Source organism: Tachypleus tridentatus, chromosome 10 (assembly GCF_004210375.1).
Source record: "Tachypleus tridentatus isolate NWPU-2018 chromosome 10, ASM421037v1, whole genome shotgun sequence".
NCBI lineage: Eukaryota > Metazoa > Arthropoda > Merostomata > Xiphosura > Limulidae > Tachypleus > Tachypleus tridentatus.
The window spans coordinates 42,545,858-42,572,446 of record NC_134834.1 but is presented as its reverse complement, the minus strand read 5'-3'; the positions used below and the strand labels follow the sequence as shown (position 1 = coordinate 42,572,446).

Below are 26,589 nucleotides of genomic sequence, written 5' to 3'. Positions count from 1 at the left end.
TTGTGCTATCTGCTGCATCTACCGAGGGGCATAGAACCCCTGATTTTAATATTGTAAGTTTGCAGACTTACTGCTGTCCCAGCGGGGGACGCGCCAGCAATCCCTATCTTTGAAATGACAGACAAGTAGAAATACAGGTAGTAGCGTAAATTTTGTAGTATGACAAGAATTCAAACCTGGATCACCAGCTACGAAAAATACGGTTCTATCAACTCGCACCCTTCAATTATTAGGACATATCACATTAATTTGTTTCTTAAAGAGGTCCAATTTTACTTTAATAATAACTTATGGTTTTAGTTAAAGTCAAACATTTTGAATTTTACCCACTTAAAATATTTCATCTAACATTATATTACAATTTCTATCACAGTTCATCCAAGCGTGGTTGTGTTGGTAGGGTGTGTTATAAGTATAACTGTCAAATCCCATTAGTATTCCGAATGTGTGCTGTTAATTACCTGTAGTCCCTCCGTTCAAAATTACGTACGCCTAGCACAGATAAAGTATGCCTAACTTTCATGAATATCTGAAATCGAATAAACAGTTTATTTCTGTTCAAACAAAATGGCAAGAAAGGATAATACTATTCTTACACGCAAAAGTTTATTGATTTAGAAATATGAGGAAGATTTAATAAGTGTTTAATCGGTACCGATGAAATAAGAATACTACAACAAAATATTTATTTGCTTGTTTTCTTACAATGTTTAATCTGTTTCATCTGGTTGTTTAACTTTATATTATTTTTGTTTTAGACAACAGATATTTATCAAAGCTGAAATGTGGTTTTGATTATAAAATATCACAAAAGCAATAAATCTAACTAAATACTACTTCTATTATAAGAAAGAAAGATTTAAAAAAATAAAAAATAAAAATTAACATTTTATAGAAGGTATTAAATAAGTTATAAAATATTAAAACAGAATTATAATGACTGAAGGAGAAACAGTGTCTACCAAACGACCTGCATTGTTGACTACATGATCTTTCTTCGCTTACATCGAATGCTCTACTTGATCAGATGTAAGTTTATGAACTTACAAGGTTACAATACGAGGTTCGATTTCCCACGGTTAACAAAGACCTCTATTGTGTATCTTTTCTCTAAAAAAAAACCTCCATTATTTTTTTTGTATTCCAAGATCGTATCATGCTGTGCCTATAAAAATTGTAGAGGGGGAAGTGTCATACTTTACTTCAAACCGAGATTATTTTATTTACTATGTTACATTCAAACGTGGATTGATGGGATTATCATCACGTTTCGAATGTGCAACAGTTTATATATATATATATATATATGTATATATATATATTTAAATTTTCATCATTAACTGAAAGTTCATCGATCTTTTATATAGTGCTGCTTTACAACAATATCCCTTAAGAATGATTTTCTGAATGTTTTATAGATTAGTAAACTCAAAATCGACATGTTAAACAACTTGCTTGATAACTTGCTGTCCTAAAGAACAGTGGGGTTGAGATGTAGGAGAGATCGTGAGGACTCCTCAGTTCTAAATTTAGCACTACATCACTGGTTATTAACCTTTATAATTCCGAGAAATATACAATTAACCATTTTAGAAAGATTTATAAATAGGTTCAGCTTTCACCTTTGTATGTGTGAGTGTGTATTGGTATTCAAATAAACTTGCAATAACTTATATACGTGGGGTTTTTAAGTTTAGTCTACAAACATTGAAAAGCCATTTTTCGTTTTATAAGTATTAAAACAACGCAGATTCACCAGTTTTACTTAACTTTAAGAAATAACAAAGGATTGAGGTAATAGAACAACTCATTATAAGAATTTCTTTCCAAGTGTTATAATTAAGCATGTTGATGGTATGAATTATTTACATAACCCATACATAAAATCCAATTTCAAAGTGTACGTTAACATTAATGTTATTTAAAAAGAGCTAAGACTAGATCAATTGCAGACAAACTGTTAATATACTTCAATACATTTAGTGGTGTATCTTAGAGTTTATACTATAACTTCAAATGATTTGTAACTCGGTTAATTTCCGAGAGTGAGAAAAGTGTTTTGTCTGATTTCTATGTGGTGGAGAATAATTCATATCACTTCTAATTTTTATTGATGCAAATTATAAACTTCATTAAACAGTGAAACACGTCATTACACCTCAAAACAATTATTTAGGAATATTACCCATATTACAATTATAAATACACTCAGCAGTCAATTAGATTTTTCATTAAAATATGTAAACATATATTTGGTGAAAAAATAATATAAATAGTTAATGCGAGAAGAACGATTTCCTAATATATTAATGTTAAACACATTTTATAAGAACATTACTCCTGGTTCTGTATTGCCTCTAATAATCACTTTCATCATCAAAGTTACTTATTCTGATGACCATGATAAGTCATTATTTTCCAACATTGCAATTTTCGTTTTATCAAATTCCTGCGAAGAACGGAGAAGTCAATCATAGACAACCATCTCGACACCTTTTATAAACCTTCATCGGTACGTAGACTCGAATCCTTCTAACACCAAATATGCTCGCCTTTTTAGCCGTGGGGACTATAATATAACGGTCAATCCCACTATTCGTTGGTAAAAGAGTAGCCCAACAGCTGGCGGTGGGTGATGATGACTAGCTGCATCCCCTCTAGTTTTACACTGCTAAATTAGGGACGGCTAGCGCAGATAGCCCTCGCATAGCTTTGCGCGAAATTTAAAACAAACCAAACCAAACCAAACCCGGATGTGGATATCGATTTCCAAACGAAATTTCTTAGAGAGAATCAGGAAGATGCTTTTTGAGTAAATGGTTAAGTGGAATTCTTATGCGTAAAAAGTCATTAAAATAATATTTACAACCTACAAACTTTGCAAAATTCTTAATGTTCCGCATAAATATATCTTCGATTAGAATATATAAACATAATACAAGAAAAACTATAAGATAAAAATTTTACCCGACTTGTTTACCTCCCATTAAAGTTGTATTTTACTCCCATGACTTGACCCCTACTTGTGACATGACTCCTTTATAACCAGTAATAAAGGATTCACATGAGGCTATGCTGAAGTTATGTATTACATACTTTAATTAGTACATGAAACATTCGAAAATGTAATTACATGTAATTGTTTTCGTAGTATAATAATAATATATGATTTTCATAATCCTTTGTTTGTATAATTTGAAAAAACAAAATAAGTAGAGCGTTATTTCGAATCTTTTTGAAAACGGAAATCTGACACAAAATCATAAAATCTGATAACATTCATACTATAATATTATGCTTCGAATCTAATAAAGTCATAATATTCATTTAACTAATTCTTCGTCTAATACAACATCCATCTTTTTATGTCTAAAGAAAAAGTTTTACTGAAAGACCGAATGTGTTGTATATTTCATCATGAAAAGTTACATAATATTTAGTTGGTCTGATTTTTTATGAGTTTTGCTAAAAGCTATTCAAGTACTATCTGTAATAGCCGTTCTTATTTCAACGGTGTAAGACTAGACAGATGGTAGCTAGTCAACACCATTTATAACGAACTCCTGGGCAACTCTTTTTACCAATAAAAATAGGATTGAGCATCACATTAAAGCATCTCACAGTTGAAAGGTGAGAAGATTCGGTAAGAAGGATTCGAATTCGCAAACTGCGAGTTTAGCAGCCAAGTACAAAGTAATCTCACCAAGTCTTTCATTAAACAAGCTTGAATACAGTTGTAGGTTTTAGTTGCCAAACTGTTTCTAAAGACATGAAACTAACGTTTAATATCTAACGCTTTATCTCGTTCGCTTAAAATTAACACGTGCATATTCGTAATAGGCTCAAACAGTGCATTTTTGAAATTAATGTAGTTATATTTAAAGAATATATCGTTGTAAATCAGCATCGATATAAAAGATCCAAGTAATACATAAGTGGATATATATATATATATATCTTTAATAATACACTTATAAAACATATAGATATACTAGATATACTTTAATAATACACTTATAAAACATATGGATATACTAGATATACTTTAATAATACACTTATAAAACATATAGATATACTAGATATACTTTAATAATACACTTATAAAACATATAGATATACTAGATATACTTTAATAATACACTTATAAAACATATAGATATACTAGATATACTTTAATAATACACTTATAAAACATATAGATATACTAGATATACTTTAATAATACACTCATAAAACATATAGATATACTAGATATACTTTTACGGAATGAGCGATTAATTCACACAATCCATTGTTGTAGGTGAATACTTTACGTAATATATTTTAACCGCATTTTTTGTAATACGTTGTTGTTTCGCTGATTTTCACGGAGAGCTACTTGATAACTAGCCATCTCTAATTTTGAAGTAATAAACAACTAGTTAATACCACCCACCTTAAACGCATTGGCTACTCTGATTAAAAAATTAAATCATTGCTCATCACCCTTATAACGCATCCATAATCCTGAAGTGCGGAGCTCGAGACTCTTTTTTTCTTTCCTTTAGCGATATCTGTGCGCGAACCCCGAACTTTCACATCCACATATTCACTGTCACTCCTAATACCTTGAAAATAAATGATTATTAATAATATAAATTGATATAATTCAGATTACAGAAAGAATCTTACTAAAACTTGCACGTTGGAGCTAATAGCTTGTTTGTTTGTAATTAAACACAAAGCTACACAATGGACTCTCTGTGCTCTGCCCACCACGGCTATCGCAACTTGGTTTGTACCGTTAATAGCACGTTGGAAAGCCTTAAAATATTGATTTTCTATTCTCCATGACAAATTATTGGTGTTTCTATCATTAAATATATCTTATGTATCTCTTGTTTTGTAATAGCTAAAATATTTAAATGAAATATGATTTTAACTAAATGTAGACACAGAAGAATAAGAAATTAATAATATTATGTTATTTGTATAATTTATGACTCTTTATAAACTTTGCCCATAATATATTATGCCAGCAAAGCAGGTTTATTTTCTAGGAAAAGTCAATTAAGAAATTTGAAATCTAGGCTGCATGATTACTACCTGTACTAGCCTTATTGATCATAAGCGGGGAAGGCTTGAGACCTGACCTAAGCCTGAGGCTACCTGCTGGACACTGTTAAGGCAACTCTAATTTTCCCCAAGAGATTATTTTTAAGAAACGACAAACAATTCGCTTTACTAGGCAATTGTGACTCTGCATGATGCATCATTTATTAGATATATTTTTTAGAACCCCGCGTACACGTAGACGGTAAATAACGAGTTTAGCAGCCGTTTCCTTAAACAGCCAACTCACCACTTGTGACGTTGAAGTGCATATTGTATGTGTTATAATAATTACTGCTCAACGAAATGTCAACTTCGGTGAACCTTATAACAGAATAACGTTTTGCAAGTAATCTTACAACATCAGTAATTATCGTTATACTAAGTTGGCTCTAAAATTATATTCAGGATACTCAGAAGTCGTTTGTGATGGTTTCTTCTGCACACCAATGGTAATAGATGATTTAAATGGAAAACACTACTAACTTTAATAAAATTATACACATATGTAAAATTCTTGAGTGCAGACATGTGTACTGTAGAACCATCTTAACACGAAACGTTGGCGCTATTTCAATATATATGCTGTCAGAATCTATTTAGTAAAAACTGTTTTAAATAAACTGAGGAACAATGAAAAGGTCCTAAGAACGCGGCCATTTTAAGAATATCGGAAGACTGAATATGTTCATAAAGATTAGAAATCTGTTCAAAAGCCTCGTTGATATATGAAACTAGGAAGGCTGTTTAGTAACTCAGTTATCAATGAACGTTGAAATGCTGTTTAACAGATCAGTCATCATATGAAGTTTGGAGGGCTGTTTAACAGGTCAGCCAAATCAGACATCCAGTGAAGATTGAACGGCTGTGTAAAAGTTCGTCCAGCGTATGAATATTATAAAACTATTTATGAACTCCGAAGCGTATGAAGATTGGAAGTCTATTTACAAACTCGGCCAGTTTATGGAGATTGAAAAGTCGTTCGAGAGATGAACTAGTTGGTTGGTGAATGTTGAAAAGCTGCGGATTAACTTCTCGAATTAACCGTTCTAGATGATCCTGAAGATATTCTAGGTTTAGATCTCGGCTGCGAGTAAATAATTTCGACGAATTGATATTGGTATCTTAAAATTAGAAATTGATCATGTTTAGTATAAGTTTTGCGACAAAATATTGACTTATTGAACACAAATTCCACAATGGACTTTGGATCCTTATAATTTAAGTTGTTTTTTCTACATCTATGGACAAGTGCAGAAGCTTCATGATTCGTTTCTCTTCAATTCTACAAATATTAAAGAAGGAAATTCACTTTATAAGAATATTTGCATATTATCATACAGTGATGTTTCACTAAATGTGACATGTTTATTACTTACTTATTTTATTAATGACACATTCCTAATCATTTGGCCGACGTAGATAGATTTATGGTTGTAAGTTGTGTCATAGCCTGCACGAATTTTCAAATAAAAGAATATAAAACAGAGAAGAATAGAACGTCTATTGTTATCCATGAAAGCGAAAAAATTAGCTTATCAGAAGGTTTAACTGGTTGGACAAGACTCCCGAAATTTTATCCTGGATCACAAAGTAATGTCTGTATTTACGAAAAAAAGGCCATTCGATGCAAAAACGTTATTATGATGAGGCTGGGAATATATCCTTGTAATCTTAATATGACAATAAATAAAAAGATTTGGATTTCTCAAGTCAAAAGTTCATAAGATTCAAGCCGCGTCTCCAGATCTATAGCTGCTGTTATGAGAATTACCTACGAATAAATTGGAATCGCAATCCTATTCAATATGTTATATCTAATCTTACTTAAGGTGGAATACAGAATTATTAGCATAATATATGTCACTGTTTAGAACAGAAAATAGAACATATGATCTCTTTCTGCATTTAATAATATAACAGAACCTAGAGACCGTACAAATATCCCCTGTTTAAGCTGTTAGTTATTACCTTGTAGACGCTACGTTATTCAGATATTTCCAGATCGTTAATAGGGACTTTGCTAATTGTTGTGGTTTATTTATTCGTTGCTTAGCAGTATTCTTGTCAAAAGCTTCTTTAGTTTGATGATTTTTTTCTTCAAGCAACAAAACTACTCCATATAACTTATCACCTAAGTTTTACTCAATATTTAATTTTCCAAAGAAAACAGTTATATTCCTCCGTTACTTCGGTTCAAATCATTTAGCCGCTTGAACAATGTATTTTTAGACATGAAATATTTATAAAGCAAACAGTTATAACTAAATCACCATGATTGAATCACTTTTTCGATTCGTGAAACCAAAGTTTAATAATAAACATTTCACAATACGGGAGACTTGTGTTAGAATCCAAACATTCTCGAATAAACGTAGTTGAGTTCTTACCTGATGAACCCATAACTTGAAATAGAAACCATATTTCTGTTTTATTCTATAGGCATATTATAATATCATTATAAAACGAGTAAAAAGCTCTTCAAATAAATCAGTTTACACATACATACAACTACACGTAATTAGTGAGATAGTGCAACCAAAGGCACTTACTTTTTTATTACATTTGAGTATACGTAAGACTTTCATCGCACACCAGACATGTGGCGTTCAAAATTAATTACAAAATGAAAATTAGCTGTACATTCTGTATGTATATGTACTTCCCTCTCAAGTACATAAATTATAATTTCGTAATGTTAGTTAAAGGTTAATTAATCAGGAAGTTTACTTATCAAATTCTATGTGATTATATCATATTTAACCTCTATCACTGAAATTAGTGTTAATAATGTATGTTTCCGACCTGCTGTTTGATTATTTGCTATTTAACGCAGAGCTGGACATTGAACTATTCCCCCGTTATCCTTACCTCAGATAGTTAGTACTAATTTTAGCGTTATTATAAGCCCCAAATTTACAACTGAGCAGTCGGACGGGCTTTTAAATAATAAATGAAGTATATTTAGTATATTTTGACTTATTGCACGAAATATGTTCGTAATCACCATTGCATTTCGCAGGTATGGTGCCTTCTAATAAGGGATACTGAATGAAATTAATTGTATTGATGTTCGTCTCTTTCTTCTCAGTAAGGGTAGTTTGTGATAACGAAGTTTCATTACATATATTTTAAACTAAGTGAAACTAATCTGAAAACTTGTTTAGCAGTGACTCTATTTCTTTAAAAAAACTATTACTGTAACTAAAATAATAGTCCACTAAGACCTAATTTCAATATTTATAATTTTCTTCGTAACTGTGTATTAGTTTCCAAATATTTCTTCCATCTTATGTTTGGCATCAACGATGACTTTGCGTAACTTAGAGAGAGCGTAAAATGTAATTTTCGCTGTTAACTTTTTTTTTTTTTTTCAAAATGTGACCAAACCATGTACGTATATTTTTATTTCAGTTCTATCCACCTATTAAATCTATTATCACAATAAATCTGTTTGTTGTTATTTAATGTCGTTTTGAGGAATTAAGAAGATATTCAAAACGATTCACATGACAATAATTCTTTATGATCATATTTTGTTTTTAGTCGGGTCCACTTATCATAGCTATTACATTCTTATATTGAATTATTATGACTATATTGACTTTACACTTTTCATTCACTTCTTATAAGTAGTTTTTGGTATTTTTTCTAGATGTAGAGAACGGAAGAAGAAACTAATTTAGGTTTAGAATTAAAAGAGCAGAACCAAAAATGAATGTGTTTATTTCGAGATACAGTTACTAAAACACACACATAATAGTATATGCTATGATCTGTAGTTACAGCTTACGGATCTGTTATTTGACATAAACTCATAATTTGAATATACGTGTATCATGTGTTCTAAAGCCAAACTTTTTATATTATTTTTGTTTGTTGTTGATCACAAAGACACGCAATGGATTATTTGTGCTATGCCCACCACTAGTATGGAAACCTGGTTTCTTGCGTTAAAAGTCTTTACACTAGCTGCTGTGTTACAGAAGGGAAACTTTTGTGAAGAAAAAATATTATCTTGAAAAATCAACTAGTTTTGTTCCATGTGGTCTTTTTGTTTCAGTTTCAGCATCTACTTCCTTTACTGTCTAATTACGGTTTCACTTTACGTAAAATAAAAAAAGATAGAATAAAACACACTTCAAAACAAACATACACCAACTCTGTTCATAATGTTTAGCCCTGTTTGGGCTCGTTAGGATACTACTTTGTTTATTTGTTTTTGAATTTCGCGCAAAGCTACATGAGGGCTGTCTGTACCAACCGTCTCTAATTTAGCAATGTAAGACTAGAGGGAAGGCAGTTAGTCATCACCACCCACCGAATAGTGGGATTAACCGTAACATTACAACGCTTACACAGTTGAAAGGGCTAGCATGTTTGGTGTGATGGGGATTCGAACCCGTCACCCTCGGATTATGAGTCGAGTACCTTATCCACCTGTCAGGACACTAATTGACTTAAGTAAAGTTATAACTATATGCAGTTCTCTGTACCCAGTACTTTACTATGTTTTATTTAATGGATGTTTAAATTATGCAATAGTTCCAGTTAAGATAATAATGAGTAATATCTTCTTAGATGACAGAGTAATGTTACTTGCTTAGCTTTTATTTTCTTATGTTTACATAACAATGGAAAAACAAACCAGGGGATGAATTAGGATTTTATGTAAATAAATTATAACACTTTTCAAACTCATTTGTTAAAGAAGAAAACAAGAGGATTTATGTGTATTTATTGAATTACAGCACATAATCGTATTTTTAAAATTCCCTGTTAATTTCTGTTTATCCTATGTTTATCTCTTTAAATGTAATAAAAAACAATATTGTACAGAAGAGGTCGCATGAAAATAACAATTTATTTGTTTCTTGATTTAATTATAAAACTTTGGGACTTTTGATAACAAAATTGCAGTCTCAAATTACATATTTACGTTATTATGTAAATTCAGTGTATGTAATAAAAATATTGAATTGCCGCGGGTAATAGTCGCCGTGCAAAGTTTATAATTCTTTTAATAACATTTAGAAGAGTTTTGATTAAAATAAGTATAGCACAATACATAGGCAAAAATATTAAAATGCTTTCAGATTGACGTAATACATTTTTTTCTAGATTATTCGATTTGTTTGTCGTTAATCACAAACTCACATTATGAAGTATCTATGCCATGCCCGGCACAAGTATAATTTTTTTTAGCGTTTTAAGCCAACGGAATTGTCGCTGAGTTACCATGAAATTTTTTAGATGAACAAACAGTGATATTACACATAAACTAGGCTGAGTAATTTTTCTTAGTTCCACGACGACGAAACTTGATCATTAGAGTGACAATTGAATATATCATTCAAAATTTAAAATGGTTCCGTGCGCATATAGCTTTTGTTTGGTTTTTCGCAAAATTCTGAAGCAAACATATATATGTATATATACATATACACACACACATACATATATATAAGAGTAAACTAATCTTATCATAAACAGCCCTTTCTTGAACATTAAAATGTTGCTATAATGAGCACCAGAGTATCCATTTCTAATGTGGAATAACAAAAAATCATTCTTAATTTCATATTGGAAGCATTGAAAGTTAAATTAGAACCTCTTATAATCACTTTGGTACAAGGTCAGAGTAAACCCTAAATGATTAATAACAATGGAACAATTCTTATTTTTAAGATTAGTCGGAACCAAAAACAAACCTTCAAAGAAAGGTTTTTATAACAAGTTCTTATTATAAGATTAGATCTATTCAACCAGTTCACCATGTGTTCTACTCTAAACTGAATCTTTCAACACACAACCCAGTCCAAAGTATTTTCATGTTCAAACATCGAGAGGTTTGCCACTTGATAGTGTATTGTAGTTGTGGTTTTGAAAAAAAAAAATTGTTAAAGTTACGAATTTTGTTAATGATGCTGCGATTTGAAGTTTATTATGTTAAAGTTGGAGTATTTCTTTTCACATCAATATACGTTTAAAGTTGGAGTATTTCTTTTCACATCAATATACGTTTAAAGTTGGAGTATTTCTTTTCACATCAATATACGTTCTAATACGTCTATATCGTTTCAATACAAGAATGCTTTCCTTGTTTTTAGTGGCTGTGACTGAAATGATAAACCGAACAGTATTGAAAATACAACGTATACAATGATTCCCCTTTATTTGGAATGTAAAACTAAAGTAACCTAGACAGTCGCTAAACGCTGTTCACCTATTTGTGCGTGCACATCTAACGTTACATCTTTACTTTCTCAAACCACGAAATATACGGCAGAGTGTATGAGCAAGAACGAACTGTTTACTGTATTGGTTTCTCAAACCCAAAGTTCATGTTAGAATCATATATGATAGATGAATTGACTAAATGTCTAGGTATATCGGTGGCTAGCCAAGGAAGGGAGTTCGAGGGGTTGGGGAAAGACTCTTTCCTGGTCCACTTCTGATGCTTCATTTATCCGTCAGGCCACTGGGGACGGGGGTTCGTTATGCGGCGACTGAAGTGCAGCAGCGCACGTAAGTGCCTCTTTGTCCCTGTAGGCCCCCAACTCTGAAAATTGAAGGGTCAGTGAGATTGGAAAGATGGTTTTAACCAGGCGGAAGGCTAGAGCCGCTTTATGTCAGTTCAGAAGGTAGAATGAAGAAACGAAAATACAGAAAATTGTTCAATTTAGAACGTAACCTTCCAATTTCTTTATTTTTCTCCTGTATGTATTGCTCTATTAGATGGATAGATATATATGTAGATTCAAAGATAGATAGATAGGTGTGATTTTAAGAACAGATTTCCTGGAATATATTTTTCATACACGAATGCATCGAATCTCGAACTGAATGTTCTCTCTAATTGAGATTAATAAACTTTCCTAAGATGTTATTCCAGCATGTGGAAACCGTGACAAATCACTCCATCGGATGTGGTTCCAGTAGGATTCGTCACTACCTCACTCCCTGAAGGGTTGGAAGCCTGGCAGGATTGGGGATATTTATATTTATTTGTGTATTTTTCATTTCCCAGTCGATTCTTCAGTAACATTTGCTTCTAACACAGTGACTATCTCTGTCGTGCCAGGCGACAGAATGCCAAATACACGGAAGAAACATAGTCGCTTTGGGACGCCGCTGACATTAAAGCCGTGCAAAAAACGAAGCCAGCGAGGGTTTACTTGCTGAAGAATATTGACTTAGGAATTTCATAAATATTTGGCTCTTGGGATGCGACCTGTAGAAGCTGGTGTTAAACACAGAAGTTTGCAGTATATTAAAACATGGTGACTTGCTCGTAAATCTCTTAAGGCAAGTCGAACTTAGAGATAGGCTTCTCCTAAATGCATTTTGCATCAAAACTCTATTTAAAACAAATAAGATAAGTTATAGTCAGGTGCTACGAACATCGTAATGACTCTTCCACTTTCCTGAAGCTGGAAAATATAGCCTGTATTTGCCACAAGGGGGCAGTTGGTACCATATAACTCGACATTAGTGAACCCCCGTTCTTACGAAACTCTCTTGGTTTGTTTTAAAAGTTCAAGCAGTTTAGAATCGAAAGGACAACAAAATCCAACAAAAGTAGGGGTGTTTGTATTTACACTTGTATGCTTGTTTGTTAGTTTCGCGCAAAGCTACTCAAGATATATCTGCTCTAGCCGTCCCTATATTAGCAGTGTAAGACTAGAGGGAAGGCAGATACTCATCACCACCCACCGCCAACTCTTAAGCTACTCTTTTACCAACGAATAATGGGATTCACCGTCACATTATAACGCGCCCACGGCTGAAAGCGCGAGCATGTTTGGTGCGAGCGGGATTCGAACCCGCGACCCTCGGATTACTAATCAAACTCCTTAACCCACCTGGCCATGCCGGGCTTACACGTGTTTAATAAAATTAAGTGTACATATGTGTGTGTATGTATATATATATTATAAAACTATACAAATAATGAAAACTTACGGTTTCAAATTTCAATTTTAAAAAATTGACCATTAACAGTAATTAATACGTTTCAATTTTAAAAGAAGTTTGAGGACAGCTGTAAAGTAAAGAAGAATAGAATTTCTTGAATATAAAATGTTCAGGCATTAATTCTTTTTAACCCTAGCACTGACCAGAAACAATTGTTATTGTAATGTGAAACTTTTATTGCTATCATTTAGTGATATTAACTAGAAATTATTGTTACAGAACGCTATGATACTGATCAGAATCTATTGTTGTAATGTTAAGATGTTAACTAGTAACTATTTTAATGTAATGTTATTACACTGACCAGAAACTATTGTTGCTGTAATGTTATGACACTCACAAGAAATGGCGTGAGAATTGTACTATTGAACATAAAATTTTACAATTTGGAAATTAGTTCTGCAAGTTCTGGGAAAGCGGCATTTGGAAGATTCTTGTCTGTGTGCATGTATAAACATTAAACAATACAATAATATTTTAAAATTATATGAACATCTTATACAAAGCAACATTAAAAGTATTATTAAAATATAACAAAAATTGTTAGAGAGAAGATTCAAAACAAAACAATTTTGTTAGATCATAGCGAAATTATTGCTACTACAGCTTTCCATCATTTACCTTAAGCTTGTCTACGAGATTTATCACTGCTAACAGTGAAGACACTCGACTGATGACCTAAGGCAGAGTGGTCATAGAGGCTTTTTTGTGGTTTGTTTGTCCATTATAATTAGAAATAATTATTACTATTTGTAATGTTTACTGAAAAATGTAGAAACTATTCTGGTAGAAATTATTACATAACTGTAACGTTACATCGTACATGAGTGTATCTGACATATCTTTACGAAACTTAGATCTACCACAGAAATGACAGCGATAAAACGTAAGGACTTGCCGGACGTTTTTGTGAAGTCATTTCGCTAGATTAAACATGACAAAAACACTTCCAAAGATTGACTGCACAATACTTACTGTAAACAAACACCAACTAAGAGAGTATTACATAATTCATAGGTACGAATTTACAGCATAAAGTTTTAAACCATACTTTTAAAATATCCCAAGTACAGTTGCATCAAAGTCAGAAACTTAATTAACTTATAATCCACAATACTTTGAATTACAGTAAAATAATTCACAACATTGTAGAATTAAATATTATAAGTTTTAGTATAATTCAAAATTCATTACTTCACATCTGCATAGGTGAATGCAATATAGTACGTTAACCTCTATCATGAAGTAAACAACAACTAACATAAACCGATCATGACTGAAAACTTTGAAATCCTTTTATTTTTTGTTTTTACTCACGAACTTTTCAACGAGTAAAAAAACAGAAAAATGTACTCCATGGAAGTATTGCACCAGCAAATAATGTAAGCAGGTTTCAGTATGCCTCGGACCTTATTAAGATGGAAAAAATTAAGAATGTGTCTGAATTTCAAAGAGGAATTGTTGTTTGGACCCAGTTATCTATAACCTTCATATCAAAAACAATAGAACAGGCTTGGTAAATCAAAGAAAACCATCTAACAGACTCACACTGCGTTGCAAAATTTCTCGACAAAAATCTACAAGCAGTGGAAATAGTGAAGTGAAGAAATTGTCTTAAGACAATTGGTTATCAATGATCGTAAAAAAGAAGTAGATTTTCATTGGTAAAGAACTTGACATTTGTTAAGAGCTACGACCAAAACAATTTCATTTATTAAAAGTGGATAGAGACCTGTGAGAAATAAAGCCACTTATCTAGTTGCGCAAATAAAAAAGGCCCCAACAGTAGTACAAAAACCATCAGGTTTGAACTGTTGGCCAATAAAAATTATATTGTCTGATAAATTCTGGTTTCACGGCATTTTGTACCGGTGAGAGAGTTATAATTTGCTAAAGTCCCATGGAACTCTGGAATCCTCAGGTCTATTGTTTCCACTGTCCAAGTTGCTGAAGGTAAAATAATAATCTGGGGTGAATTTCGTTTTCCTTAATGATTATATTACATCTCAAAAATATCTAAGCGTCCTCCCACGTTCCATTTTTATTCTTAAGATGATAGATGTCATGAAGACAACAACACTCCCATCTTTTACATTATTATTGCCTGTAAGTGGTTTTAAAATCATGTGAAGGAATGTTACAGTCTCAACTCAACCTAGAAATATACTGTTACAGAATATACTTCTTCATTTTCTGATTTTAATGCAGTGTTGCTCACGAATAGGCAACAATCAAACATAATTTACTCAGAAACTAATGGGGACTATGTATCATTGAAATCCACTGAAGTGATAATATATAAATCACTAGAGTGCACAGTAAAATCATTTTGAAATCACATTATACGGTAAAAATACAGTAAAATGTACTCCAATAAAAACCACAAACTTTCATATCCACCATCCGGAAGAGTAAGCATAAGGCCTCACCTAGTCTCATACATTATGAGAAATATATTTAGTGTCACTCCAGACACCTTGTTGTAAATAAATGCTTTGCAAATAATATGAACTGATATAGTATGGATCACAGTACTGTAAGAACGCTGCAAAGCCTCGAAATATTGATTTTCTGTTCGCATGAAACAACTGTTGGTGGATATATCATTAAATATGATAACTTATGAATCTATTGATTTAGAGTAACCGAAATATTTAAATGGAATAAAGTTTAATACAGAAAAGTAAAAAAATAAATAATATTACGTTGTTTGTGTAATTTATATCTTCTATAATTCTTGTATATATTCTATAATCTATAGAAACATTTTTCCCTCGCTATATTACGTTAGCAAAGCAGGTGTAATTTTCTTGGAAAAGCCGGATAAGGAGGATAAGACTTGGGGATATTTATAATTATTGCCTGTTCTAGATATATCTATATAAATTAACATTAATATATATAGATATGTGTGCGTGTGTATTTGCTCCTTATATGGTTCAGCGTTTCTTAATTAATCAGCACCAAACGTAACACAGCAATAGAGGAGTTTGCATGTGTGTGTTTTTCGTATAGCAAAGCTACAGAGAGCTATCCGCTGAGCCTATCAAGGGGTATCAAACTCCTGATTTTAGCGTTGTAAATCCATAGATTTACCGCTAGCGATAGAGGATGACATGAAGAAGGTTATATGGGGGGTGAAACCCCCCTCCATTTGCTACCTATATATGAGTTTGTATATCACCCATCAAACGAACGGGTACTTCATTTAGTTCACTATAAACGGAAAAGTCTTGAGTTTTGTCCTAAACCTCTGTTGAACACTATTAATGCAACTCTAAATTTCCCCGAGAGGTTATTTTTAACAAACAACGGACAGCTCGCTTTACTAAACAACTATGACTCTGTATGATGCAATATTTACGAGATCTATTTTTTTAGAACCCAGCGTACACTTATACGGTAGAAAACGGGTTATTACAGCAGCCTTTTCCTATAACAGCCAACTCACCACTTGTAACATTGAACTGCTTACCGTGTATGTTATAATGATTGCTTCTTAAAGAAATGAAAACTTCTGTTTATCTTATAAGAGAAGAAAGTTTTATTGGTAATCTTACAACATAAGTAATTATCTTTGTAGTAAGTTGACTCTAAAATTATATTCAGAACAGTCAGAAGTTGTTTGTGATGGTTTCTTCTGCACATCATTACTAAAGGTCGATTTAAGTGGAAAACACTACCAACTTTAATAAAATTATACATATATGTGTGAAATCGTTGAGTGCAACTACTCATGGTTTTGTTATCGTTTCCTTAGTATGAAACTATACAATTGGCTTTTTGAATGCTGTCTACCGCAAGTAATCGAATTCCAAAGTTTTGCGTTTTAAGCCTATAGACTTACCCCTCTGATCTACGGAGAATCTGCTAAACAAAGTTTTCATATTGCATAATATTTATGGTGCATATTATGTGTCATGTGTTACGAATTTACATCAATATATTTCATTTTTGGCTTTATTTGTCATCGTGAGTAAATGGTAGAGTTCATGTGAATAACTGCTAATATTTCTTTGTGAAAAAACATTTGAATGGTAAGAAAGAAAGAGTACAAAACTTTTAGAATATTATGTAATTATTAACTGTCCATTAATTGACAGGTTATTTAGAATGGAGCACAAAGCTACAAAATGGGCAATCTGTGCCTTGCCCCCCTAGGGGTATTGAAACCTAGTTTCTAGAGGTGTAGGTCTGCACAAATACCAAACCGCACTGGGGGCTGTTAACTCTCCAATTACTCTAAGAGCTAAAATATTTTTTTTGTTGTTGTTACTTCTAGTTGGAAAACAAAAGATAGCTAGATTAATACTTACGTGTTTAAGTGACCCGGCATGGCCAGGTGGTTAAGGCGCTCGTAATCTGAGGGTCGCTGGTTCGAATCATCATCGCACCAAACATGCTAGCCCTTTCAGCCGTGGGAGCGTTATAATATGACCGTCAAAACCACTAATCGTCCGATTGGCGGTAGGTGATTATAACGAGCTGCCTTCCCTCTATTTTCTACACTGCTAAATTTGGGATGACTAGAGTAGATAGCACTCGTGTAGCTTTGCGCGAAATTCAAAAACAAACAAAACTTGTACAAGAGCCATGTCATGTACACTAGTTAGTGGCCATAACACAAAATAATCGAGTTTTGCAATGTACTTAAAAGGCAAAACAAAAATATAAAAAATGTCAGACACTTTATTTATTTGTATATTCAAACACAAATGATATGATGTCAATGCAATATTGCTATCATATGATTATAAGTCAGTTTTTACTCCTTATGCAATCTTAAAGTTACCAAGTAAGACGTATACATATTTTATCACGGTGGTGTGTTTACATCATTGTGTCAAAATAGGTAAAGGTAGAATAAATTATATGAAATTATTATATCGGGATATCATACATGTTCATTCAACCACACTTCGTAAATTTACCATATCACTGCTTACTACACAAGACTGTCAATGAATATAAATCATACTTGACTTTTTTTATATTTTTAGAAAACAAACGTAAGGTTACATAGATTGATTTATTTTTATGTGGAGCATTTTCACCAGAAATGCTTAAAATGTAATTATCTCCGTATGTAGTTTTTGTTCATTCTTCCTTGTAAATGTTATTATAACTGAAGCATCAGTGTGTTACGAACTAAGAATATAAAATGATTTTGTTTTTCTAAACATATAGAAGTACTTGCATTTTTTTTTATTTATAATAAAGTTACTACGACTATTTATTGCTATGGCAATACTACTCACCAGAGGGCATGCAGCATAGCACTCACCATCTATGCTACTGGATTGGCTGTCACTTTTATAACACATCCACTGTTTATTAAAGTGCTAAAAGTATTTTTAGTATCAACGGATTCAAACCCGGCTGGTGAGCTCTGAAATCCGGAACGCTATCACAGGGCCAACCCTCGCCCACATGTAGGGGAAACAGATTTACTAATGATTAAGTAGACTATATATATTAGAGTAAATATCGGATCCAAAAGGCATATTTGTGCATTAATGTAAGGTAGCATTTTGGATACAAAAATTAGTAAAAACCATTCTACTTCTGTCGTTCTTACATTTGTAGTGGAAATATGCACATATATTGTACAAATTAAGTGTTTTGGACACGCACTGTGAAAGCATTTTGTATACACTGTAGAATATTTTCTTTTACTTGACTCATTTTTTATGTTCCTTAATATTTATATTTGAAAGCATCGTATTGGTATAAGTATAACATTCAGCAGCAAAATTTTGCCCAAAGTTATACCAGACATACCTGCGCTAGCCGTCTATAATTTAATAATGGAAGACTAGAAGGAAGGCAGCTAGCCATCACCACCCACTGCTAACTCTTGTCTACTCTTTCACCAAGAAATAGTGGGATTGACTAACATATTATAATGCTCTCACGGCTGAAACTGTGATTTGAGTCTGCGACCATTAAATTACGAGTCCAGGACCCTAACCACCTAACTATGCCCAGCTCATTCACCATAAAACTTTAAATAGGCCGAAAGAATTGTCCATTGTCATTACTATCCTCCCAAACAGCCTAGCCTTTCGTGTACTGGATCTCTCCTTTTGATTAATCATAAATTGCCAGGAGAGTACAATATTGCACAGTTGCATAGTGAATGTTTTTATTTTAATTTAATTAAGCTTTATCATTGCTGTGTAGTACAGATTTGGACTGCATGTTTATTGACTGTTGATGTTATTGCAAATAAATAGGCATCTTAGGTACACTTGCAAGTCACCTGTTGTGCATGTATTACACCATCTTAACATCTCAACATCCTTTATTTTACCTTTATGAACTTTTTTTTTTCTGAACATATATACTTGTAGGTTTTATGCATTTGTAGCAATACGCTGGTCACAACAAGATAAGATTCCTTTCATCTAAATTTTAGTATTTTATAGTACAAGACTCAACGATCGAAAGGAGAATGCAACATGGTCTTTCCAAGCTGGAAGACTATACTGCAGTCCTAGTTTATAGTATTTGGTTATTCTCAACCATAATGTATTAGACAGCAATAAAACTATCATTGCTTTTCTTTTCTAAAGAGCCTGGCATGGCCAAGCGTGCGACTCGTAATCTGAGGGTCGCGGGTTCGCATCCCGGTCGCGCCAAACATGCTCGCCCTTTCAGCCGTAGGGGTGTTATAATGTTACGGTCAATCCCACTATTCGTTGGTAAAAGAGTAGCCCAAGAGTGGGTGGTGGGTGGTGATGACTAGCTGCCTTCCCTCTAGTCTTACACTGCTAAATTAGGGACGGCTAGCACAGATAGCCCTCGTGTAGTTTTGTGCGAAATTAAAAAAAACAAACAAACATCTTTTCTAAAAGTCCTTGTCCAACTACTGCTCCACCTATTGCCTGTTACATATTGTTTCAACTTATCTATGTGAATCTTGTGATGTAATAGGTTGAAATGTTGATTGATATTGTATGATTTAGTTTATTAACGTCTGATAGGGTAATCGAACACGTATCGTACTCAGACTTTGCAGAGAATACTTAAAGTAATGTCATTATGCAAGAGTCACAATAGATTATAGACTATATTATTTATACATATATTATCACTTTTCGGCACTGTGACTCCAATCAAAGCATTAAAACTTTTGGTGAACATCTTGTACGTTGCTGCTATTTTTGCCATATAAGTTGTTGTAATATATAATGCTCATCCAAAACACTTCTCTAGAGTTATAAACTGAGCAAGCATGTGCTTGATGGTGTGATCCAAGTCATCACAATGAAGATGACATAGGAAGTGTACGTTCTCACCACACCTACTACTTGACATAACTCAATAACCAGCAGATTAATTATTTAACTATACTGTGAGTCACTAATTGATCTAAAGTATTTGTGAGTAGATGAAGTTTGACCAACTTAGTAAAATCATTTATTATAACCACCATGTACCAATTATTGTTATCCTTTTATGAAAAGTATCCCAGAAATATTCAGGATTATTTTTTACACTACAGAACTTATTATTAAAGTTCCAGTCCAACTTACCATATGGCATTGAGAGCTATTGCAAAGTCAGTATAACCGAGTCTTGTATATTTATTACGCTCCTTAATTCTATTTTTTGTTGTTTTTTTTCCTCTCTCCGATGTATTTATATCAGCATTCAAATGGAAAAGACATCCAGTCGAATGAAGAGTACATTACACTTTATCAAGAAGATCCAGGCTCCAATCCCTGCCACTTCCAGTACAGAAACTATTCCTTCTGAAAACTTCTCTGAATAAAACAGCAGATTAGCAGTCAAAATACAGGATAAAAAGTTAGTAATTGGTATATAATTATACATATTAAAGTTAGTAATTAATAATTAGGCTTTGGTGTTTTTATAGACCACTAACAAAGAAAACCTCTTGATTTGTCGATACTCATATTCAAACATTCTCATCGTTGTCATTGGCAGAAAAGCAAGAACTCATTGTGATAATAATGGCTTTCACAGTAACAGTACGTCACAGATGAGAACAAATGGACAGACTCTTGATGACTGGTGAGCTAGACTGGCTACACTTCCATGCTGCTCTGGTGAATGATGATGTAAAATAAAATCACATTCTTGCAACAATGTTGTTCTTTCAAGGAGGCTTAAGATTCTTCAGCTACTTCAATATCCTATTATCCATACTAATGATGAAATCTTGTATATCTATTAAACAATATAGTAAAATATGCAGAACTTCGTATAATACTATGTAACAAACATTTTACTTTTTTTTGTTCATGTGCAGAAAGTGTTATTTCCCAATTGCTTATGCCTAAAGTAAATGGAAAAGACCTATTTTTCTCTTCAAACTTTGTTTTGTTCACCTGGGAGCGTATAACGAAAACAGGATGGGAGACTATATTTGGGGGCTGATACGTGAAAGTGATTTACATAACAGTCGCAAATCTCGTAAACCTACTCACTTCTAAACAATTTTGTAAAACTTTAGTATAAATACATGTAAATCTTGATTCATATGTTGTTTTATTCAGACCTTATGTAAATGAACATGTGTAAATTTGCCCGTTTTACATAGAAAATCGGTTAATTTCTAAATTTCATTATCCAGGTCACAAAAGCAAAGTTCAAAAGAAATAATGACCATTTTCTGTACTTTTACAACATAATCAATTAAGAAATAACACATACTATCCAGGAACAAAATTTGTGTTACATAGTGTAATTAATACTGCCAATATCTACTTAACAATGTGGGAAAATATTTGGTAGTGTACAGATCTTCGTGTAACTGATATTGCCCATACCTATTAAACACTATAGTAAAATCTGTGGCAGTCTGCAAAACTTCTTGTACGTAATTCTGCCTATACCTATTAAACAATATGCTGTAATATATGGTATTCTGAAGGCTTCACATAAGTAACTTTTTGTACCTATTGGAGTTACTGTTGTCAAGTGTAACACATCAACCCTGTAAATTTTCAATTATCGAGGATTAAAACAGTTTTGAAGTGTCGTTCTTTAATTGTTCCATTATTACTTCTAGATTTTTTATTATTGCTTTTGTTCATAGAGATAGTGGCTAGAAATTAATATAAATTTTCTCTAATCTGTCGATATTTTCTCATGGTATTTTTATAAAAAAACGTTGGTCAAGTGGATATATTTTTTTCATGTAAAGAGTTTTCGCCAGGAAGGTTTAAAACGTGATCACCTCTACAGGTAAATTTAGTTTAGTTTTCCTTTTACACGTTACTGTAACTGAGTCATCGTTGTGTTACAAGCTAAGAACATGAAATTATTTTGCATTTCTAAATAAGTTCATTAATATTGCTAATATATAACAAGAACTACATTTTAGTATGTGTGTCTTTCATAAATTTTCATAAGGGTAAAACTTGTAGAAGCTCTAATTCTTGTTTCTCAACCAAACACAAGTGAAGGATAAAGTGGCAGGTTACTGCAGTTCATAGAATTTCTAAACAAAAGTTGCAACAGTAGCTATTGAGATTAAATCGTCTGATTTGAAAGATTCCCATTTGTACGACCTCATCAGATATTCCTGCACTCGCTCAGGCAAACACTCTGGGGACTTGGTAGATTGATTCCCAGATCCTTCAGATGGACCAGGTAGAAAGACAGAGCCCAACAAATACCGTATCTCGCTGCTGCTCTCCGAGAAAATTACGAAACCGCAAAATAAAGCATGCATGCATAGCGCCAAAATCCACGCGATTCTAAGATTCAGTGTATCGTGAGCAGAAAACCGATGTCCCGCTTCGAAGTATACAGTTCTCAACGGGGCTTTAGTAAGGTAATCAGCAAGGCACAGGGTGATAGTCTCTACGGAATTCGCCGTAAAATAAGCCCAAACTCGAACTAGAAAATTGTTAACTTTAACTCTCCAAAATATAGGACAGAGAAAGGAAACACGTACGACAGCCAAGGAGAAAATTGTCTTGGAATTTAAATCCATCATGCGTTGAAGAGTAAGAATAGTCTTACTTGAACGAAAGGCTGGTTACATGGGCGAGTTCAAGAATTCATCATAGAGAACTTTACTAGTGTAGAAGGTTTGGATGATAGAAGGTAAGACCCGTAGACCAAGAAGGAAATTATGACTTTCCAAGTCACGAAATCCATGCACGTAAAAAAAACAAATAACTTCACGGGCAGAAAAAAAATAACACACTTTTTTATCCCATTCTCTTGTGCTCCTATGATGTAAAATAAAATCAGCACAAAGAAGGAGAAAGTTTGTGTCACTTCAGGCAAAATACGCAGTTGGTATTCAATTATTTGATTTGGAACACACTCGGGCGATATTATTTCTCTGTCACATCCACAGTTCAAAGTGTTTAGTTGGAAATCTTTTCGATCCCATTTTTAGTAAATTTATACGGTTACAGTTTTCCATACTACGTGATTTTTTTCCATATTATTTCTTTTCTGTATATAAGAAATGGGGGAATATATGTTATAACTCGTAATTAAGCACCTAAGTTTGTTTTGTTTGTTTTCTCGTATTTCGTGCAAAGGTACACGAGGGCTACCTGCGCTAGCTGTCCTTAATTTAGCAGTGTAAGACCAGAGGGAAGACAGCTAGTCATCACCATCCACCAACGATTAGTGGGATTGACCGACACACTATAACGTCCCCACGGCTGAAAGGATGGGTATGTTTGGTGTGACGGGGATTTGAACCCGCGACCCTCGGAAGGCAACTAAGTAATAACAGCAAGAGACTTTATAAAGCAGTATATTTCAAGCTGACTAATCTAGTGTATTTTTATTTACAAAAAATATGTATATATATTTGAACTTCAATATGATAAACGTAATTATTCATGAATTTAATGCATACGTGTTACTACCAAATTTAGAAAGCAGGAAATGAAAACTTTCACAGTACGATTTTGTAAAGTTTTACATTTTACTCTTAAAATGCATAAGTAGTTCATTAATCGAAACCTGAACTTTAATTCAGAGTTTTGTCTGACATTTATAACCTGAATAGCACCTTTAAATGACCAGATCAGAAACCCAAACGTCTAATCAGGCAAACCGTAGCCAGTAAGCATCACCTGACGCTTACATAACCACTATTAAACGAATTGTAAGATTTACTATCACTTTTATAAACCACTCACTTTTACATAACATGCTCAGGTGCATATCACGAGGTCGAACCTTGGACGTTTTGATACATCCTGGAAAAAAAAACTATCAGGTAAAAGTTGCTTAAATTTAATTATTCGTTTGTTGTTTAGCACAAAGCTGCACCAAGGGCTATCTACTTTGTGCCCACCAGGAGATCGAATTTCAATATCAATGGTATATCCCTCAAGCTTACCTCTGAACTATTGAGAGCTGAAACATTAAATTAATACAAACAAAGTAAAAATTATACTGAATCAATATATATTAAAATATATTTCGATAATTATATTAATTACTTTCTATATTGTTAACCAATAAATTAAAAAACATTAACAGTTATATATATAAGACCTTAAGTGAATTGTTTGCTTAGAATTAAGCACGAAGCTACACAACGGGCTATCTGTACTTTGCCCATCATGGGTATTGAAACTCGGTTTTTAGCGGTGTGAGTTCGCGGACATATCAGTGTGCCACTGGGGAACCCTTAAGTGAAGCCCAACAGATGTGATACAGAGTTACAGCAAGATAAATAACCGAAGCTTCAGTCAAATCAAGAGAATTCGTAAAGCGTAACGAAAACTACTTACTCAAAGTTACCATGTAAATTAGTTTGAAACGATGTGTTTTATTTGTGTAAAACATTATCAACAAGTAAATGTAACTTGTTTTTTACTATTTTAGTTATTTTATGTGATGTTTATTTCAAATTTGCATTTCTAGAAATATAATATTAATGTTAAGCTAAATAAAACCAGTTTCTATAACCAACATCTTGGGGCTTAATCAAATAAAGACAAATGTATATCTAGTCTTAACAAATAAAAGAAGCGGTTAAACTTATCGATTTATTTATATTTTATTCAATGCTTTGTTTGTTTTATTTGGAATTTCGCGCAAAGCTCCATTATTAAACATTGTCAGACTAGAGAAAAGACAACTAGTCATCAACATCCACCGCCAACTCTTGGGCTACTATTTTACCAACAAATAGTGGGATGTACCGTCATATTATAACGCTCCCACGGGTGAAAAGGTGAGCATGTTTGGTGTGACGAGGATTCAACTCCGCGACCCTACGATTACGAGTCGAGCGCTTTAACCACCTAGTCATGCCAGGTCAATGCTTTGTTACACGTTTTATTGTTTTATCTACGTTTCGATTCATACTTTCAACGGACTTGCAGAAAGTCGTCTACGGAGAGTAATGAAAAAGTTACACTTTACATGTCTTGATTCTTCTATTCTTTTTTCTACTAGTTAACACTTACAGATGTTATATTTGTTACTTAACAACACTTGTTATTTTTTCTTACAATAACTCTTATACTTGTTTTTCTTCTCATTTGATGGCTGTCTCTTTTACTCTTGCTTTTGCTTGATAATACTTGTTATTCTTAATTATCTGAAAGCTAGCATTTGTTATTCTCATTACTAGATATTAATACTTGCTTTTTGTATGCATTTCATAACAAGTAATTTTATTGTTCTTGCAATTTGATATTAACACTTAATCTTTTAACTTAACAACACTTGTTATTCTTGTCATTTATTATTAAAATTGTCATTTCATAATACAAAATAATTTACTATTATTTTGATTTGATAACACTTGCGTAATATTCTAAAAAGATAGTGCTCGGCGTGACCTATGAGTTTACTTGCCTTGAGTACGAATCCTATGGCTTAAGGTTTGCGTCCCGCTTTCTCAGGCACTTGATTTGCACAATAAAGCTTTAAATGCGCTATAAAAATGGCAGTCAGATTCACTACACAATCAGACAACAGCAGTCTAAATGTTAGCGATGGATGCTGTTGATCAAGATTCCTTCTGTTTAATCTATTCCAAATTAGGAGCGGTTGTGTATGTTTGGAAGGTTTGCGCGAAATTTATAAAAGAATAAGATAAACCTAAAATAATTCTAATAAAGTGTAAACCTTTCTTTTGGGTAAAGTAGCTAATTCAACAGATTAGTTCAGTTTTGACCTCAAACTTGGAAATGATAGGGATATAATTTGACGGAACTCGTGTACCAAAAGAAAGATCTTTAGGGAGCTGCTTAAGTCGAGGTTTTTGTTTAGTTTAAATTCATTCTGCATCAAAGAGCACAATCATTTTTAACATGCTCTTTTAAAACTGTCACCAGCAATATTTTATTTGTATATAGTTTGACTGTTATCTTAGTGTGGTTTCATTCTACTTTTGAAAATATATTTTAAGAAGCTAATTGAAGAACATTTTGGCTGCAGAGCTGGCTCTTGGTTACATCAGCATCACATTAAAACTAAATAATAGCTAAGTTGTTACTTATCGTACAGCATATAGCTTATAGTGCTGCACAATCCATAACACATGGCAAATCAG

At 32.9% G+C, this 26,589-nt stretch overlaps 1 long non-coding RNA gene across 1 annotated transcript in view; it reads left to right on the top strand.

Moving 5' to 3' along the window:
* Positions 1-22,051, top strand: part of LOC143228053 (uncharacterized) — a 58,564-nt gene extending 36,513 nt beyond the window's left edge. Inside the window, exons 3-4 of the long non-coding RNA XR_013015165.1 lie at positions 20,724-20,882; positions 21,024-22,051. This is a non-coding gene — a long non-coding RNA (uncharacterized LOC143228053). The remainder of the gene's footprint in view (positions 1-20,723; positions 20,883-21,023) is intronic.
* Positions 22,052-26,589: the final 4,538 nt, after the last annotated feature.